Source organism: Nomascus leucogenys, chromosome 6, assembly GCF_006542625.1.
Source record: "Nomascus leucogenys isolate Asia chromosome 6, Asia_NLE_v1, whole genome shotgun sequence".
NCBI lineage: Eukaryota > Metazoa > Chordata > Mammalia > Primates > Hylobatidae > Nomascus > Nomascus leucogenys.
The window spans coordinates 114,260,043-114,280,487 of NC_044386.1; positions in this window are offsets into that span (position 1 = coordinate 114,260,043).

The window sequence follows — 20,445 nt, forward strand, 5'->3', positions numbered from 1 at the left end:
AACATAAATAAGGTTCTAAATCTATGCATTTATTAGGATTCTTTACCAGTGGTGACATTTCTTTGGCCTCTCTTGGAGTTTCTGCTTTGCTTTTTTAGTTGAGACAATCACACTAGTAGGAAATATAGCATTGGTCATCTCTAATCTTCAGAACATGCCCTTCTTACAGAAGTATAAATTTGGCGAGTCTCAGAAACATTTCTATCAGAACAAAGGGACTGAGTAGGCACAAGCTGAGAACAGTTTGGGGAGGGACTACTTTACTGTGTTAAGTGTTTACTTGGCACTCTACAGCATCTTCATGTTGGCTATAGACACACTTCAGCCACAAAGCTAAAAAGAGCAAATTTGCTTGTCTGGCTGCCTTTCCAGGTCTCATTATCTTAAACCCATCAAAGGTACATTTATTTTACTGAAAACTTAGTAAGTCAGTGTCAGAGCTACTCTTCCCATTTTTACAAATGGAATCATACATCAACTTTCAATTACCAGGGATATCTGGTAGAAGAAAAAAATTCACAGATTAATTCTGAATCTTAATTTGGCCGTTGATTTCAGCCTTCCCTTCTTCAGAACAATTCTCGGTGAGCAGCCAGATGATCTAGAAAGTGACTGAATTGAGTAATAATAGTATCAATATTAATTATATGACTACGATTTTCAAAGTGTTTTCACATTCATCATCTCATTTAGTTTTCACAAACTCTCTGTGATGGAGATAGAAAGTGTGAGCTTTATTTCTCTTTCAATATGAGAAAACAGAGAATGAAAGTTCAGATCACTTGCCTAGGTATTTGGCCTGATTCTCTCTCTATAACACTATACCTACAGAATCCAAGATTTAGCAATCATAGTACCACTTTGTTATCTGTACATTTATATTTGGTGAGCTGACAATGAGCTCGTGAATTGAGGATATAAATACAGCAAACTTGATTTTTAATAAAATGTTTAACACTTTCATGGGATTCCTTCCCAAGATCCTGGGAACTCAATTTTGTGAATTTCCTAAGCACTGTGTGAATTTACTGAGCCCACCTTTCTCTTCTTTCTTTTTGTTCATGGTTGTTTTATTCTAATGAGTAGTCTAGTCTATAGAACAATGTAAATCTTAAATGGTTTATATGTTTTATGCTGTTAACAGGCCAAAATACACGGCATCATTTACAATGGATAATGGAATAACAAAGCTTTGTTCAAATGAAAGTGTCCTAACCTGTGCTGTTTTATATTCTAGATTCAAACACATGATCTAGAAGTTGAGAAGTTTCCAGAGAGTCAGATATCCTGCCTAAGGTCTTTTCACTTCTTCTTACCATGTATAAATAAAATACGACATTGTTGAGGCATGAAACACCGAGTCTAACACTCATTTGTCCTCTTATCATCTGCCTGTCTCTTCTGGCTCAAGAATCCAAAAGCCAGTATTCCACTCCTAGGTTTGGCAGAAGATGAGAAGCAGAGAAAAATGAAATGGAAATATCAGTCAGAGAATACTTGCCTTTATTGTATTTTCTTTCCTAAAACTAATTATTCTGGCTTGAGAAGGAAAAGAATAATAAAACGCTGTGAATCTTTACTTGATTTCAAAATTTGCTTAGAGCCAAAATATTGGGTAGGGCTTAGTTGAAAAGCTATTAGTTTTCCTTATGTTAGCTACAAGTTCAAACCCTTTCACGTGGTCATTTTTCTATTATTTCATAACATATTTCCCGCCTTTCAACTAAAAAGTAAATACTCTGGTTTAGAAACAATAAATTTGGTTTTCACTTTTAAAATAGAGCTAGAATGTAATTTGAAGGGTCAGGTAAACTGATATTGTCGGAAATGCTAGCAGCCAAACTCACGAATTTACACCTCAGCCATTTCCAACATACTAGGAATTCTGAGTGTCTTGTCACCTCTTACATATTCTGCTGAGAGACCACAGTCCTGGAAGGGGAAGCCTTCCTGTGTCCTTTCCACAGCTTCTCCTACTGAATACATTTTATTTATCTTTCAAGATTCAGTTTAGGCATCAACTTCTCCTAATCCTCCCTGACTTCCCAGTTGTGTTGTTAGCCCCTTATGGGTATCTCAAAGTCCTAGACACTTTTCTTGGTGCTATTTGCACATGATTAAACCTGCAAGGTGGACCTCATTTTTGCCATTTGACACATACAGAAGTCAAGGTTCACTGAGGCACAAGAACTTGCCCAAGGTCATGGTTGATTCAGGATTTAGTTGTGGTTTGAATTCAGAGCTCGTCTGTAGACTGCACTCAAGGATTCTACCTGGGAAGGCAAGTTGGTTTATGTTACATGTACCTGAAGAATCGTATCGATGTTATTGGTCAGCTTGGAAATGCTCACAGGAAGAATGTTCTAGACTAAAATGCTAAGCAATGTGCTACAGGACTCTGCCCTAGAAATCTAGTTCAGTGAGCTCCTTCGTGGAAACAGGAACCCTTAATTGGATCAGTATTGGAAAGCCACACTATTCTCGGAGATTTGCAGCTCACATTAGCCTAGTTAAGGCTTTAAGAAATCCTGCAAGAAAATAACCGGTTGAACCTTGTTTTATTCATTGGCTCTCAAACTTATTTGATCATAGAGTATCCTTATCATCCTTTAGAAACAATGCTTCCTGGAGAAAAATGTTCTGCAAGGTAGAACCTGGGAGCCTTGAAGACCAATTTCCCCATCTGGAGCAGACTAGGAAGAGTTCCTGAGGAAGAATCTTCCTCCTCTAGGCTGAGGTGGAGTCATACGATTATAGAACTTTCCCACTGCTCAGCACAGGATTAGTTGTCAAGGCCTTAAGATGTTCCTTTAATCAGCTCCACGTGGTATCACTCCTTGAGTTCTTTACCCAGGATGTCCTCCTGAAATTCTCTGCTCTCTTTTATGCTTATCAAATATCTTAATGTGAGATGCACTACTCAGAAGTCTCATGTGTAACGCAGAAGAAGAACAACAGCCCCTGTGTTGGGAATAGGAGTGTGGATATCTACTCCCTAGAGTCATTTTCCACCACCTCCCACATGCACCAGAATGATCACCTCCATGGCGTTTGGTTTAAATGCAGTTCTGTAAATTTTACAGTAGGTTCAGGTAAGATGAAAAGAGAGTTAGATTTTTTCCTGCAATATTTTACCTATTCACACACTTGCTTTTACTGTGTTTTATCTGGATGTTAGGTCACTGGAATACTTTAAGGACTATACAATGAAGGGTCCCATCAAAGTGAATATTGTAATTATTGTGCAGATGTTGGCAGGCCTCCCACCCACCATACAGCACAGTATTTTCCAAATGAGAATCCGTGGGACAATTTTCTCTCTCATCTCAATAACTGGAAAGTCTCTCCCACTTGGTTTTAGCCTATAGCCTATTATCTTATAAATCTTTGTAACTGATCACATTTCCCACTTTGCTTTGACCTCTAGAAAGTAAATTTGATGCCAAAATTTTGTTTACTTTCAGCAACTTTGTAATATCCCCATGGAAGTTATGCCTTGCGGATTAGTCTTATTCTGTCCTAACTTTTTCCTTATCCAAATTTTTCCTTTACCAGAAGTCCTTCAATTATTTGTATTTATCTTATATTCACACACACATACACATGTATGCATATACGCATACATACATGTACACCTATGTGCACATATTTACAAACAAATTTAAATCATTTGTGGAACGGGGTGGGGCATAAAGAATTAGTGTGTGTGCACATCTATCTCAGTGTCCAGCTTAGTGCCTTACGACAGAAGGTGCTAGATAAACATTTCCAGATTAATAAGTGGGGAGATGAAATTTATGTGAAACATCTTTGATGTCAAATTCTCCAGTAGCTTTATTAATGCTAATCTTTCTATTACATCCATGCTGGAAAATGTTTCTGAAGCATTTGCCTTATTATCACTTACCAAAGAAACTTCACAAAAGACCCTGCTGGTACATAACTGTACGTCGCTGATGACGGCTGCCAGGGTGCAGTGCTGGGAAGTGCTGAGAAGGAGCTGGGGCTGACTCCAGGCCTGGAAAGTGCAGGGTTGGTTAATGTTGTCTCCCTTTGATATAGAAGGCGAGAGTTGTACAGAAGGCAGAGTTGTGAGTCTGCCACCAACTCACCATTCCTACCTAATGGGAATGTTCTCAATAAAAGAACTTCTTTTGCCTATATTTAATCCATGACATAGAAAAGAAACCAGTGTTCTCTTAAACAAAGACATATTCGGCCATTTAATAATTTCCAAATTTTCATTTGTTTCTGCAGTTATTCCTCCAATTGGTGTCAAAATCAATTAAAGAAAGAATCTTTAGCTTGGCATAGTTTTAATTCTGTTAGCACATTAATCTTCTATTGCCCTAAAGGGTTAGGATATCACTAAAACGCTTTCCCATTGATTCCCACATGTATTTTTCACACAAGCAAGATTAAAATATATGTAAGCATGTTTCTGAACATGCTGATATAAAAACAGGGATTAAATTTTACTCACCACACTCCTAACTAAATTTCACAGATGTTTTATGTGAATTAAGGATTGTAAAACACTTAGAACAAAAGAGCAAGTGCGGTGATTACCTTAAACTCAGTTTTAATGCCAGACAAGTTATTGCATCTGTTACCAAATGGAATCTCAAATTAACAAATCTCTACAACCTGTTCATACCGTTAAATGGAACCCTGGTATTTAAATGTCTAAATTGTAAAAATTTCAAGTCATAGGCATGAATTAATTTGTTTTGAAATTTAATACTTGCATGGAACTTGTACAATGGAAGGAAAATGGTTGCACGTAAGACAAATTATTTTCCAGAATTCTAGCCTGCCATAGTCTTCAACAAAATCATGTGACCTTTCTAACTGATTTTAATATTTTGGTTCAGTACCCATAGAATAATCTGCCCACTGCTGTTTCACATAAAGTTACTTCATGATCACCAAGAATCTGTATACAAAACCTTCTAAAATTTTAATCTTGGGGAAAAAATTAAAACATCGCTAGGTAGTAATCATTTTCCATGGAATGGTTGTATTTCTGAGTGTTCATAGCATCACTTTATCAAAATATATCTCACATGGCTATATTCCCTGAAAGGTATAAAATAAAGTGGATTGAGATGGATTAGACTAATTAATGGGTATGAACTGGCCTTTCACCCCAAGAGTTGTGGACAAGTTCACTCTGGGAACTTAAATCAGGGTTTGCTGTTCTAAGCCCTAGTAGACATCAATTCACATCATATAATTTGGCAGATTTGGCCCAGAAATGAACTTGCTGTGGATTTGATCCTCCCAGTCATAGCTGGGGCAGCACAGGGAAAGAAAATAAAAGCATGTACAGACACACACATCCAAACCATTGCAACTGTCTGAATTTTGTGAAAAAGATCGAAGGCTCCACTTTAAAAGGTTCTACTTGAATGTATTGGCTACCAATGAAAATCTTATAAAATAACATTATATTATAGTTCATCACTCTGCTGTTCATTAAGTTGAAGACTGAGAAGTAATCTATTTATTTATACCCTCATTTAAGCCTAGTGGATATTCGTCCTGTAAAACAAATAGTATTTGAGGAATATAAGCATCATCAACTTTTACCTGAATTCCTCTGTAGCCTGATTAAAAATAAATTCCATAAAGAAATAACATTTTCCCAAAGAGCATACCTTTTTTGAAAATACATATCTTACTGCATTTACAAACAAACTCATTGTAAATATAAATAAATATACATATGTGTGTTTGTATTAGTCTTATTTATAACTAGCCTATGAGACAGCTTTTCTGTGAGTCCCCCACTTTCTGTCCTAAAAAAAAATCATGGACAGCTATCCCAATGGTGAGAGTCACCAGTCAAGCCAGGACAGAAGGTCCCAGAGGAAGCCCCTGCCAACTGAGTACTGCAGGGGTTGGGACCACGGGTCAGCCAGCCAGTGAGGGCACTGAGCTGGTTTGAATAAGAAAGCTGTGAATGACAGAGGGGCGGATGGATTTCAGGGAAGCCTTCTGTCACAGTGACCATGCTAGCATGATGAAGCACTGCTCGGGGCCTTGGAGAATAAGATTGCTGTTAGTGAATATTTGTACACTTGGCAGTAAGAATCTTATTTTACTGTTAATGCAATTTTCTCAATACTTGGTGGCTGAAATACACAGCACAACCTTTTCTTAAAGGTCACATATCCAAAAAAGAAAAAAAAAAAAAAAGGAAAGTAATCCTATTTTCTAAAAACAAAATATTCTTTTGTTAAAGAGAAAGAAAACAAAAGCTATGTGAAGTTCATGCCAGATCTGAGGAGTTTTAGCTGAGACACTTATGTGTCTGTAGTCAATGCAAAATTTGTTCTGCGTTTTTAAGTTCTAAATGCAGAATCCGTTTGAATAGATGTTAAAGGCCTCTACCTGCAACATCCACATCTAGTAGTAACAAGTGCGGTTAGAATACATTACAGCAGCTCCTAGCGGATTTAGCTTAAATAAGCTCTGCCTCATCTCTGCATTTCTATTTTTAGGGCATTTGAAAATATATTCCATAAAGTAACAAATAAGTTGATACCAAGATACTTACATGTCTTATTAATAAAATCGTAATTATTGTACATAGGGAATACTAGTTAACTCTCCTTAGCAATAACTTTCGGGCTGTTCCTTAGATTTATAGCTGATGATTGATTTAGGACGGGTGAAATAAAAATTATCATGCGATTTTGTAAGTATGAAATTTTATGAAAAATGAAATTGTGCACACAGAGCAGTGGAATTTGGCATGTAACTTACAGTGAAACATTATATTGTAATTATCAGATAACTATGCTTTCTGTTTCTGATCTGTAAAGGAGCCAAAATAAATTGTTTTAGTTTACAAGCTCTTTTCTATTACCTGTCTTAGCACCTCCCAACCCACTATTCTTTCTCCCCTAAGCTTCAGTGGGCTGTAAGCCATCTTTGTGTTCTTAATATTAAGACAGACAATAAGAAGTGATAAAGCTTCTACAGATCTATAAAGATCAATCGTGTGTTATTTTTCCTTTAACACATTGTTAAAAAGACTTTCTGCATCAAAGTCTATGATAAGTTCATTCTGATGAGAAAATTAGAAAGTCGGACGTATTTATACCAGTCATGGGGAATGTGCATGTAGTTAAATAGGTCATTTCCAATTTTAACGATTCCACCCCCAATTTCATTCAGTATCTTTGACACAGAAACCCAGTTTAACTCCTCCTGGGAGGGGCAAAGCCCTGGAGCGGCAATTCCCTGAGTGGGGCCAGCACATCCCTGGGATAACTTCTTTATTTAAGGAGACTTTCTCCAACGTGCCTGCTGCTCCCGGCAGATGTGCTGGTGAGACACCAGGGAAGGAAAAATTATTTAAAACATAAAAGGAAATTCACAAAATGTATTAACTGCTATGACTGAAGGAGACCAAAGAAACACTAGTTGTTAAAAAAAAAAAAAAAAAAAAAGAGTAAAATAAGGGCCCCAGATTTGAGCTCATGTGTGTTTATTCATCTGTAAAAACATTTAGTGTGCTACCCATACCTTTATTTCCTTTCTAATTTTATATGGCGTGTTTAAGCTCCGGGATTTCTTTGTAAAACAATTAGTTTACAATTGGCAAAGATGCCAATGACTAGTTTCTTCTCATTGGAGAAAGTTAATTAATTTCTTCCTCGTTGGCTTCTGCTAATGGAGGCAAAGATTGCATTCAATATCGTTTTTGCTGTGTTTACCAAAAGCCGGAGAAGCCAAAACCTCTTGCCAAGTTTCCTCAAGTTGCAATCTGGAATCACCTTTAACTGCCCGCATAATTTGTTGAGACTACACACAGAAGAAATAATGTATGTAGTAAAAGTCTTGCAAGGAATAACAATGGTTACTGATAAAGAGGCGGATGGCAGAGTAAATTGGGTCATTGACCTTGAACCTCTAAAAGCCTGAGGTTAGATCTGGATTAAATCACGAGTGAAATGATCACAGAGATTTTGCTTCAAAAATTAGCACTCAGGTTGATTCACTTTGACAGGAAAAGGCGAGGGTGCCAGTGACTAAATTAAATAGAATTAGATTGTTATGCCTAAGTGGGGCATCTGTTGAGGATGAAGCTTTATTCTCACACATCTTAACCTACTGAATACCCCAGTTGGATTTTTAATAATATATGGTATAAAAATAGTTTTGAGATGGCATAAAGGATATCAAGATAGCATAAGAGGCTAAAAATGTACAGTGGCTGCACTAATTTGGCAAAAAATAGCTTAGAAATTAATTACAGTTGAGTGCCAGTCCTTGGAACAGAAAGTATTCTGTTAAGTTTATATTCAGTTTCTCCCATTACCAAGTCTCTCCCCAGTATTTGGGAAAATATCTCCAGTCATCTGATGAATACTGTGATTGCGTGGGACCTAAAATCTCAAAAGGAAGACCTATTTTAAAAAAGCAGTAAATCTATATCTGATAAAACGTACCATTTTTAACGAATATTTTGAAAGTTCCAGAAACTATGTAAAATATTGTATTATTATAATTATTTCAATTGCTTTCCAAAGTATAGCATAAGAAAATTTCAAGTGATACAAAAACAGAAATTATGTAGTTATAAAGTCATTCCTTTAATTTTTTCACTTCAAGAAAATTGCATTTTATTTACTTTTTAATAAGTATCACATTCACTTATTTTTTGAATAAGTATCACAGTCATTTGATTCAGATTTCAAAAGCTAGTACAATAAAAATTACCCTTTTAGCCCGTGTTCATTTCATTCTTTTCTCATCCTATAAATATTTTTGTGAATCTTCTAGAGATATTTTTACTCAGATGCAATAACCAAATGTATATATGTATATGTAGAGTATATGTGTGTATATGTATATTGGATACATTGTTTTGCTTTAACAACACATATTTAAAATTATTTTGTATCAGTAATAAAGAGGCCTATTATGCTCTTAATTAGCCATATAATAGTTTACCTAGTTTTCTTTCAGTCCTCCGTGGTATAAAGGGGAAAGTATTGGTGCAGTGTCAGTATTTCTGAAGTGACTTTTTAACATGTCCCAATCTCTCTTTCTTTTATACAAAAGTAAAGAAAGATGAAAAGAAAAGAGACGGCAGAGATGTACATAATCTTAAGAAAATTAAGGCAAAGCTCTGCCATAGTGAGATAAGTAGCAGCCATGAAATTCAGTAACATAAGATGTGGGGTTATGTTATGGGGAGGATGTTGAAGAGATCCAGGCCAGCATGCAGAGTGATTCAGCCAGGAAGTCTCAGAGTGTCACTGTGGGATTCCCATCCACCCACGTTCCAGATGCACTTTGGTACCACCTGATCGCACTTGGCTACTCTGGCTTAAATATCAGTGAGGATCCTCCATCCTTCAGCTGGCTGGAATTTCCAAGACAGTGGCCATGATTCCAAGACCCTCCCACTTAATTGGTATCCATATTATTCACCTGATCCAGAGAAATTAAGTCAGAAGACTCCTAGGAGAGCTGCTCTCTGTGTCTTAGCTTCCCAAGACCAGATAATTTGCTGTTTATCTTCCCTGTCTTGCCCTTGGCAGCATATTTCACTACCCACATCTTTGAGGTAAGAACTGTTCAAATTGCATAGGTCCACCATGAACAGCAGCCCTGCACAAAACTATATTCTCCATACAAATTGATTGTGCATGCTCTGTTGATCAAATATTCTGGCGTAACTATCTGTGTTACTACCTTCCTTAGGCCTGTCTAGAGGACACCTTGAATGAGGACTATAAGACATGGAGATGTGGTGGTGTTTACAGATGAGATGCTACTAGATTCAGGGTACCCAGACTCCCTGTGCCATTGCCTTTCGATCCCCATCTTTTTTAACATTGTTAGGTGTCTTTCCTCAACCAGATGAGGAGTTCAATGTGATTATATCTTCTGTTTCTTCTGTAACCATATCCTAATGAGCTTGACCTAAACATATTTTTTAAATGCTTATCTAATGCATCACATATAGTTGGTACCAAATAAATGTGTGCCTCCTGTGTGACTTACTCCCTTCCTTCAAAGCATAGGTTCTGAAGCTAAAATCACTCTTACTAGATAAACAGTCTCCTCGTTGGCATGCACCAGTGCCTGACACACAACAAGCACTCAATACATGTTTGTGGAACCCAATGATTTGAAAGTGAATCCAGAGTTTACTGGTCTTTACTAAGACTCTGAATCTCAATCTCTCACACTATGAAAGGGGTATTATAAATACTTTGGGAAGGGAGGAGAGGGAAGGGAAAGGGAGGGAAGAGGAAGACACAGGAGGGGAGTGGAGGGGAGGGGATGGGATACAAAAGGAGAGGAGGGAAGGTAAGAGGAAGAAGAAAATCTCTTACAGTAACTGATATATATAGTAGGTGCTTAACTAAATGGGATTCACATTTTCACTTTCTTCAATATCCCCTCTATGTGTTAAGCCATCTCCCTTTTTTCTCTACTCTTTTATTCATAAGTATGAATGATTATCCTAAGAAAGCCCCAGGGGCTCATGAAGTCCTACAATTAACTAAATTCAGCATTTAGTAAGCTCAAATATGTTCCTAGGTAGCAACAGGGCAGTCAACGAAAAACCCCAAGCTCAGGGGAAACTACATTTTTAGTCATACCCATGAACCCCATTTATATCTTCACTACTACTCAAGGGATCCCAAAATCTGGCATAACATTTTGGTTTGTAATAGTCAACAACACTGAAACTCATAATCACCAACAGTAGAACATCTGCTTGCCTAGTCTGTCTTCTATAAATTAGAATTTTAAAACTGTTATTGTCAACACTGATTACAAATGAAGATATAGGAAAGTCAGGAGTTAGGAAAGTTGGTTCCCTGGGTCACAGTGGGTGGACTAGAATTTTCTGTTATCCACAATGAACAAAAGTTACCGCTACTACCAGCTTTTTATTTTGGAAATGTTCAAGTCTATGAAAGTCGTGAAAGATTAGTACAATGAACACCTAAATACCTAGCAGCTGGATTCACCGATGATTAATTTTGCTGAATCATGTGAAAGTAAGCTGCAGATATCAAATTCTGCACATCTAAACACTTCATGGAGCATCTCTTCAAGTGCAGAGCCATTCACTACATCAAGTAGTTATCCCACCCAAGAAAGTTAACATTGATGAAAATGCCTTCCAACTGCATTTTTAAACCACATTCCTGTGTGTGCTTGCCCTGGGGGATTTTACTCTTGGAGAATTCTGCTCTATTAACTCTGATGATAGGTGCTCAGAATCCCACCCCTTAATAGAAACAGAAGGGCAGGGAATTCAGAGGAAAGAACAGTCTTTGAAGGTGCATCAACTTTGATCTGAATTCTAGCTTTGCCATATGGTATCCATGAACTTGACCAAATTTAACCACAACTAGCCTCCCATAATAAAAGACAGGGATAAGAACACCTACGTCATTTGACTGCTAGGAGATTACATGAGACAAGGGTTAAAAAGAGGCTGACCCATCGCTGATCCTCAATAAATATTGGTTATTTTCTTATGTGGTCCATACGAACAACAACAAAAGATGACCACACCTTGGAATTTTCATAGAAAAAGATATCAAAAAGACAAAGGCAAAAACAGAAAAAAAACAACAACAATAAAGCAAATTCTTCCTGAAGTTTCAGACAGATCACAGGAAAGGGGCTGAATGAGAGAGAATACTTGGGAATTCTCCATTGACGTTCTCCAGCTTGTCTGAAACAAAATGACAGCAATTGTGCCGGATCTCCCCAGTTGGAGAATGTGTCAGGATTTTAGGAATAACTACATATATATATATATATATATATATTTTTTTATTTTCCTTAAGGAGTTTATCTAAATTTTTAAAACTTTTATTTTAGGTTCGGGGTACATGTATAGGTTTGTTATATAGGTAAACTCGTGTGTGTCATGGAGGTATGTTGTACAGATTATTTTCTCACCCAGGTACCAAGTCTAGCACCCAATAGTTATTTTTTTCTAATCCTCTCTCTTCTCCCACCCTCCATCCCCCAGTAGGCCTCAGTGTCTGTTGTTCTCCTCTTTGTATCCGGGAGTTCTCAACTTTTAGCTCCCATTTATAAGTGAGAACATGTAGTATTTGGTTTTCTGTTCCTGCATTCGTTTTTTTAAGGATGATGACCTCCAGCTCCACCATGTTCCTGCAAAGGACACAGTCTCATTCTATGCCTGCATAGTATTCCATGATGTATATGTACCACATTTTCTTTATCCAGTCTACCATTGATGGGTGTTTAGGTTGATTCCATATCTTTGCTATTGTGGATAGTGCCACATATGTTCATACATATGTGTGCATCTAAATTTAATAAAACAATAATGTAAGTAGTGGTGGTAGAAATTAGCAAGAAAACCTACCTTCTACCTATTCTATTTCAGTCTGAATCTTGCCAGACAACAGAATGAGCTCCAGCTTAGGTAGTGTTTTATTGATGTCTCTAAAAATCCCAGTTTGTTAAAAAGTATCAGGCCTACATTCTGAGGTGAGTAACCAAAAAGAAAAAGGCATCGATAAAGGGGTTCACATTTTCTAACGCATTTTCGGGACCAGCCACCATCTAAACACTCCATACATATTTTCAATTAACCCTAATTAGACAACCTGTACACAAAGGAACCACAAATAAGGAAAGTGAAGCTGAGTATTAAGTATTTCTTTTAGAATGCCTTAAAAACACACAAGGTCAAGAATTCATCTTTAAGCTTTTTGAGAAGACTGAGTTATCTATTTCTTCCTTCTTCCTTTGTTTAAATACATTACGTTCATCAGAGAAGTTATAAGACATTGGGTTTTATATGGGCACAAGAAGTAACTGAAGCCAGTGGTAATGACTAATGTTGTTTTAATTAAGCCCTCAATTAAGAATTTTAAAAGTTCCAACCTCAGGTCTCTCTGTGGTTGGGTACCTGACCTTGGGCAATCTTTTCCCATGTAACAGGGATCCTATTCTTTTAAATAAAAATGTATCTTGAATAAGGAACTGAAGTAGTAGCATAGTTTTAAGTAGATAATAGCTGATATGGACTTTTTTTCCCCTTTAGGACCACCAGAAAATTAAATATTTTTGAAAGTCAAAACAATGTTGCTGTGACTTTCAACGAGTTTCCATTTCCATGCTGCCTCCAAACTTCCTGATTCCAGCTGGGATTGTGATCAAAAATGCAAAAACATATGTAGAGAAGTTATTCTTCTGGAACATCTGACCGGAAGCAGGAAATGCAAGATATCTCATGGGACTGCCTGTTATCAAAATATACCCAGTCCAGCACTGCAAAGACAAGAGAAGTTTGTTTGTTCAACACCCAGATAAAGAGAATTATAGAACATTCTGCTATAGATGCAGCACTGGGAAATGATATGGGACACAAATGCCCCTTGTAAGTTCTAGTCCCTGACCCACATGCTGTATCATTATGTGATCTTTCAAAGTCCCCCTTAACCTCTGCCTGCCTCATTAAACACGTCTACACAACAGATTTTTACAATAATAACTTTAAAGCACATCCCCTTTAACACATCTTGTAAATGGGAAAATCCTATTATTATCCATGGATAAAATGGAGATTTACACTCATAGTAACTGCTAAAGGTTACCGTACACTCCATCCCAATGCTCAAAAAGCAAACTGATTTTGCTATTTGAATTTAAAATTACACATTTTGTTTTTCCTGTAAGTCTTGAAAATATTTACTTGAGCTTTTCCAATAAAATCAATTTTCATGAAAACATGTATTTTAACTACATGGTAACTAAGTTTTATTCTCTTTTTAAAAAATAGAAGAAATTGAAGGGAAATATTCTTCGAGAATTCTAGCCAGGTATTCTAAACCCATCCATCATAAAATCATTGGCACACAGCAGGCAACTGGAAAAAGGATACCTTTTAACCTCAACTGGCATAAACGTGTGTATTTATTTTTAAGAAGTGAAATATAAACAGACATGCTGAGAGCCAAGTGTTTTATGAATAAAAAAGAGATTTCACACACACACACAAACACACACACACTCACACACATACATATAAAACTTTCCCCAGTGGGCCACCGAGGATTTATGTGGATGTGAACTCTATTTACTGTTAGTATTAAGGAAATAGTGGCTTTTTAACAAGTTACTCATGCCTGGAAAAAATCCCAGTTTTGCAAGTTATCCAAGATTCTTTGCCAACTGTCCGTGGGAATCACTGGGATGGGAAAAGTTCAAATTTGTTTTAAAAGAATTTGCTTAATGGAAAATTTAAAAAAAAAGTAGAAGAAAACCAGTAACCCACTGTGCTAATCTTTTGGTTAAATAAGAATAAAATATGGTCTAGTTACTTTATTTTTCTTCGGCATTATTTTAAGAAAACGAAAAAAAATAAAAATTTTCCATTTTTATGTTATCTCATAAAGTCACATTTAGGACTTTATTTCAGTTATCCAAGGGTCTGATGACTTGTTGGCTTTGATTAGCCTAAGATTATACCAAAAGGGTCCTGGGGACTCTGGTCAGAGGCATTAAATCAGATGACTTGACATGGCTTTTCTTATGTCATTTTCTTTAAGATTTTTTTTTCTGTTCCAATCAAACAGCACAGTCTAGTTACATTATTGCTGTCAATTTAAAAACTACAAAAGACTAAAAAAGCCAACATTAAAAGTTGTGTCATTTACAATTAGAAAACAGGAATAATTGTATCTTTTCTGGAACTTAAAAGGTGCCCAGCAGTGTTCCAAGTTCTTTTATATATATAAACGCCTTTCAAGTTTCCTTCCAACCTTATGGTTTTACTCTCCTTTCACAGGTGTGGAAACTGAGGCCCAGAGAGGTTAAATAACTTCCCCATGCCACACAAACAGTAAATGGCAAAGCTAGGGCAGAAACCCAGGTGGTCAGGTTCCAGAGTGCTTGCTTTAACCTCGTAAATTATACCACTTCTGAGAAAATATAATGCACAATTTTTTTAACCAAGAGATTTTATTAGAATATATCACAAGTTAATGTGATTTTAATTTGATATGACAGAATCCATTTTTTATAGAGTAAGAAATGATAAAATGGAAACTTTGCTTTTCCACTTATGATACAACAGATGTGAAATAGATTCTCTTGCAGCCATCCACGCAATGGGTGTACTTGTTCTAGTTTTACTCTGCAAAAGGACCCTTGGGCAGAAGCATCAAATATAACTGTGCTCATGTAGAGAGACAGTTCTCAACTAAGTAAACAAACAAAGAAACCCTTCTTCCTCCCCCCAAAAAATCATAGTTTCCTATCCAGAAAAGCAAAATGGTAAAGGAAAAATTCTACATATTTTCTATTTCAAAAATAGTGTTAAGAAAGGCGGCTCTCCTGGGTAGACATTTGATTAAAAAGAGTTTTCCACTCTCTTAATATTTATATTTTTCAAAGATACGGTTGAGCATATTCTAGAGATTCTGTCCATCATTTATTTTTAGCATTCATGCTCTTAGAAAGAAATAGTGCTTCGGGTTCTTTTTTTCCGTGCATTTATATTCTTTGATTTTTTTCAGAATTTAATATCTAGGTGATTGCTTTTACTTGGCACGATTGGGAAACACTGCCAGTCCAGATCTAAATATTTTCACACACAATAATAACAACAAAACTGTACTCTGCTGAGCTCTGCTGATTTATAGAGCTTCAAAAAATGGGTTTCAGATGTGATTTTGCCAAGTTGTAAACCAAGAAGTCTTAATTTAAATTTTTCCTGACAGGAAGCTAATTCTTCATCTGAGATAAAGTATTTTAGTATTTTCACACACATAAAATAAGGTTTATAAATTGCATTCAAGCTGGTATTATTCGCACTATGGCTTTTTTAATACCTTGATATGCAACATAAGTGTACAATATTTTCACTGGGTAGAGTCCCATTGGAATGACTAGGACAAGGTTTATGCTACTGATTCTAGATATAATTTTTACAGTAAAAATACTAGTCAGCATTATTTTATATTATTCGGTTGAAATTTACACACACTTGAGAGTTGAGATTGCAACTTAAGTTATAAAAGAAAGCCTAAGTTTCTAATTAATATCCATGAACTTCTCTAAGAACCATACTATTAATGGAAGTAATAACCATGTACGCATATTTTTAAAAATTAAAATTAACAATATTGTCTTCACAAGTCACAGAAGAATGTCTGTGTGCCACAATTATTTTGCATTTTGCTGTTAAAATATGCATAATAAAGGTGGCATTCCAAATCCAATTTTGAAAAATTGAATTATTCACCAAATCCTGTTTTATTGGCTATCACTGGGCAAAAAATAAAGTTAGATTCCTTCTTTACGTAATTTACCAAAATAAAATATTAAAATTTAACTAAAAAGAAGAAAAAGCGAAGAAAAAATAAATGAATAATTATTTTCACTCAGTGAACATGTCTCTTGGCACGTAGTAAACTTTCAATAAATGCTATTATAATTATTGCAAAAGTAAATTCTTTCTAAGCAGAAAACCAAAGGAACAATGATTGATAGATTTCACTACACTAGCAAAACAAATTTTGAATTAAAAGATCACTGTAAGAAAATGTAAGGCAAATAAAAACCTAGGTGCAGTGTTCAAAATATTTGACCCACCAAAAGATAACATCCTTTATAAATAAAATGGTATTACAACTTAATAAGAAAATGATCAGCACTTGGTCAGTACAAGTCCTGGTCAGTACTCGGCAAGTACTCAGTCAGTACATTTATGAATGTAGATAAAATTTCATAAGTCAAAAAAGGTAAATTAATTTGTTACAATTTCTACTTTTTCAGATTGGCATTAGCGTAAGACAGTGAGGTTTTGTGTGTGGTGATACAAAGTGATAGAAGCTTTTCAGAGCACAACATGCTTTAACCTAGAAATTTCACTTTTAGGAATTTCTATATTTAGGAATATCCTATAGAAAAAAAATGGGGGGTATTCACTAAAACGTAGATCCAAGAATGATCATTGCAATAGTACGTATAACAGCAAAAGTTTGAAAGCAACTTAGGTTTGCAGAAATATTAGATTACATGCAGAAAATACAGAAAGCATACAATAAAGTATTATCTAAACAAAAATAATATTTAGAAATATATTAAATGGCATAAAAATTTATTCACATAATAATGTAAACTGAAAGATCTGGTTGCAAAACAATATGAACATGATTTTATGTGCAGGTGTATACGTGTGTGTAGGAGAAGATAATCCCTCCTCTAACCACACCCAACTATGTATGAGAAACAAAGTAGAATGGCTGAATTCTCTTCCTCTTCTTTCTCCTTTGTTCTTTCATGTTTCTGCACTTTCAGTTTTTCCTCAATTGATCATATATTGCCTTTGTGATTTTAATGCAAGATCTTAAGGCTATTGCTTTATTAACTCAGTTTAAAACACTCCCCAATTGTTTACTATTTTATAAAAACGAGTACCTGAATACTTTGAAAACTCAACAGGTATGAAAAGTTTTAATTACATTAAGAGTCAGAGTCTTACAAAAACTTTATATTACATGAATTAACAATTTAAGACACACGAAGGTGCAAATCCAGGAGTCTACCTTTAGTCTTCTTGTTTCTCAGCTCTTAGAAATTAGAAGCCAATGGTATTTTTAATGTTGAAAGCGACATGTTTATGGAAACCCAGGGTAACCTTTAAGTTATGAACTACTACTTTTTTTGTGTTTTCTTTAGAGGGTCACAGTATTATTTTAACCAAGGTTAGTTGGGTTTTTGTTTTTGTTTTTAGTATTTTTTTCCTGGTCTTACTTTGTTGATGTGGAAAGTAATTTAAACTTTACGGCCCATTTGAAACAAGATTATTTATATCTGTGTGGCAATGTCTGCGTGTGCATGTAATTTATACGCCACTGCTATTGCTTCTCAAATTCCTCCTACTTGGTTGGATTTATTTCCATTGTAAGCTTGTTATTTTTCACTTTAGTTAGTTAGAAATTAGAAAGTCGGAAGAAAAGTTTCCTTAACTAAGGATGCACAATTGTTTTTTTTTTTTGTGTGTGTGTGTGTGTGTGTGTACTAGTTTCCTGCTTAACTTTTCTCTTTTTCTTTAGTGTTTGAAACTTAGCTTTTCTTAGGTGAGAACTGAAAACTCCAGAGTGAGTATTATGATGTTAAAGATGGCTTTAATTCATCTACTTAAACATTAGTTTAGAAAATTCTGCCAAGAATATTATGATGGAGAATACACCAGCAAAATATTCCCTTGAAAAATTATCTATTTAATCAACAAGGCAGCAGAATATTTATAAATCAAATCGGGGCTTTGTATCTTTAGTACAAATGAGAAGTCCTTCATATTAATTTTAATTCCAGAACCTTGAGTTCTACGATTCTAACTTATCATACTACAACATAGAGACATTTTCCCCCAGGAATTAAAATGTCATGCTTAAATAGAGTCATATTTCCAAACATAAGAGCATTAAAGATGGCCTGATACTACATTTGAGAAAAGAGAGGTTTGTGATGAAATGTTCACCGTGGTCACTGCATTTTTCGATGCTTCCTGACAAAATTGTTTGTCATTTCCTTTGAGCTGGTATGCGTGATCATGAACCATTTTTTAAACGTTTTTCTATTTTTGGTGTCTGTCATTACACAACACGGTTGTCTGAGGAAGAAATTTAACTGAGCCTCTAGGCCTTTAGGGATGCACACCATGACCTAAAACCCTTTTCACACTTTCTTCCTCCCTACATCTTAAATGTATCAAACCAAGTGTCTCCAAATGGTGTCTCCAAATGGTGGCCTCAATATAGGAAACGTGAACACTGATAAGAGTAGGCCTTTATTTCTTCAATTTTATGTCTCCAAATGGTGGCCTCCATAGAGCAAACATGAATATTGATCAGGGTAGGCCTTTATTTCTTTAATTTTCACATTCCTAACTTTTCCATAATTTGAAAATTTCATATTCGGTTTCTCCATGCCCCTCTCTGATCAGGCCTGAGATTCCAATTTCACGGAATTATAAAGTTTCCATTACAAGCACCCTCTAATCTTTTTTGTTCATGAAACATAAAGAAAAAGGGTTAACTGTTCAAAAGGAAAGTTGAGATAAATTCCAATATTCAAAAAAACGTTAGAGGAACGACCAAAAAAATAAATGGCTTTTTCTCCTCCCACATCCCCCACTAAACCTTGAATAAAATGGGATTATTCAAAGGTCTAGAGATTTCCATCTAAAGGCATCTCTCCTCCCATTAGGAAGAAGAACATGAGTTTCAGTGGCTTGTAGAGAAGAACAACTCCAAGAGTTGGCTGCAGCATGGGGTATTGGAAAAAACATTCCTTCTGCAGAAATACTAAAGGGCCCCACTGTGTGGTTTTAAATCAAACTTATTATGGAAGAAATCTCTTTTGTTCTTCTAAGTGGCACCTGATCCATTTAAGAGAACAGCTTGATCTAAACAAGTTCATTGAGCGTGGCATTAATTATTGGCCTTCATTTTTCTATAAACTTACATAAAACTTGTAGCTTTATGTGTTTTGTTCCTATTGACGACTGAATCAGGCTAAACTTCTAAAGAAAAGATGAAGAACAAAAATAGAACACAGAATATAAAACAGTGAACATTCATCTTTTTGCTGTAGAGAAGCTGTTGCTTCCAAGTTCTGTGACTGCATTTTACATAAGTGTTCATGGTTTAGGGTTGTAATCTTGGATTTCAAATGAGAAAATTCCTTCCTAAATCTGATTCAACCCCTCAACTGCTTTCATTATTATTATTTGCTGAAAAGCTGAACACTTGGCTTCTCCTCCTCCCTACTGCTTAGAACTGTGCAATAACATTTCCACAGGATGAATTAATAAATAAAACCATACAGTATTCTGTTTTCCAAAATAAGGTATAGCAGCCATTTTAGTATTTAGAGAGAGACAGGTTCCCAAAATAAACTCAACGGGGGAGAAAAAAAGCTCTCACTCTACAAATGCATTTGCGAGGCATTACGATTAATATTGATATAATGCCTCTATATATCTACTTGGCACCTGTTGAATTGTTGTACTTACCCATTAGCCCTCCATTTAATACCAGAAGGCAGTTAATAAATTCTTCCTTCCTGTGCAGGAAATTGACTAAAAGACACAAAATTAGCTTTTAAATTTTAAAGAATTAAGATCTCTACTGCTGACTTTTTCCTTTATTCAGTTACCTTGAGAAGGAGCGTTCAACTTTATTCTTTGTGTAGCTAGAACCTGTTAGATCCTCAGACCTCAGACTTTGCTTCTAAAAGGCACAATTTGTGTCCTTTCTCAGATCTTCCCTGCATCAGTTTGCAGGAAAGATCTAGGCTTGGACGATTGTCTAGGCCTTAGGCCCCAGAGGCCAGAGAGGTCAGGCTTTTGTACTGAGAAGTTGCCTGGATTTCTTTACATTCTTTGATAAAAGATAGTAATGG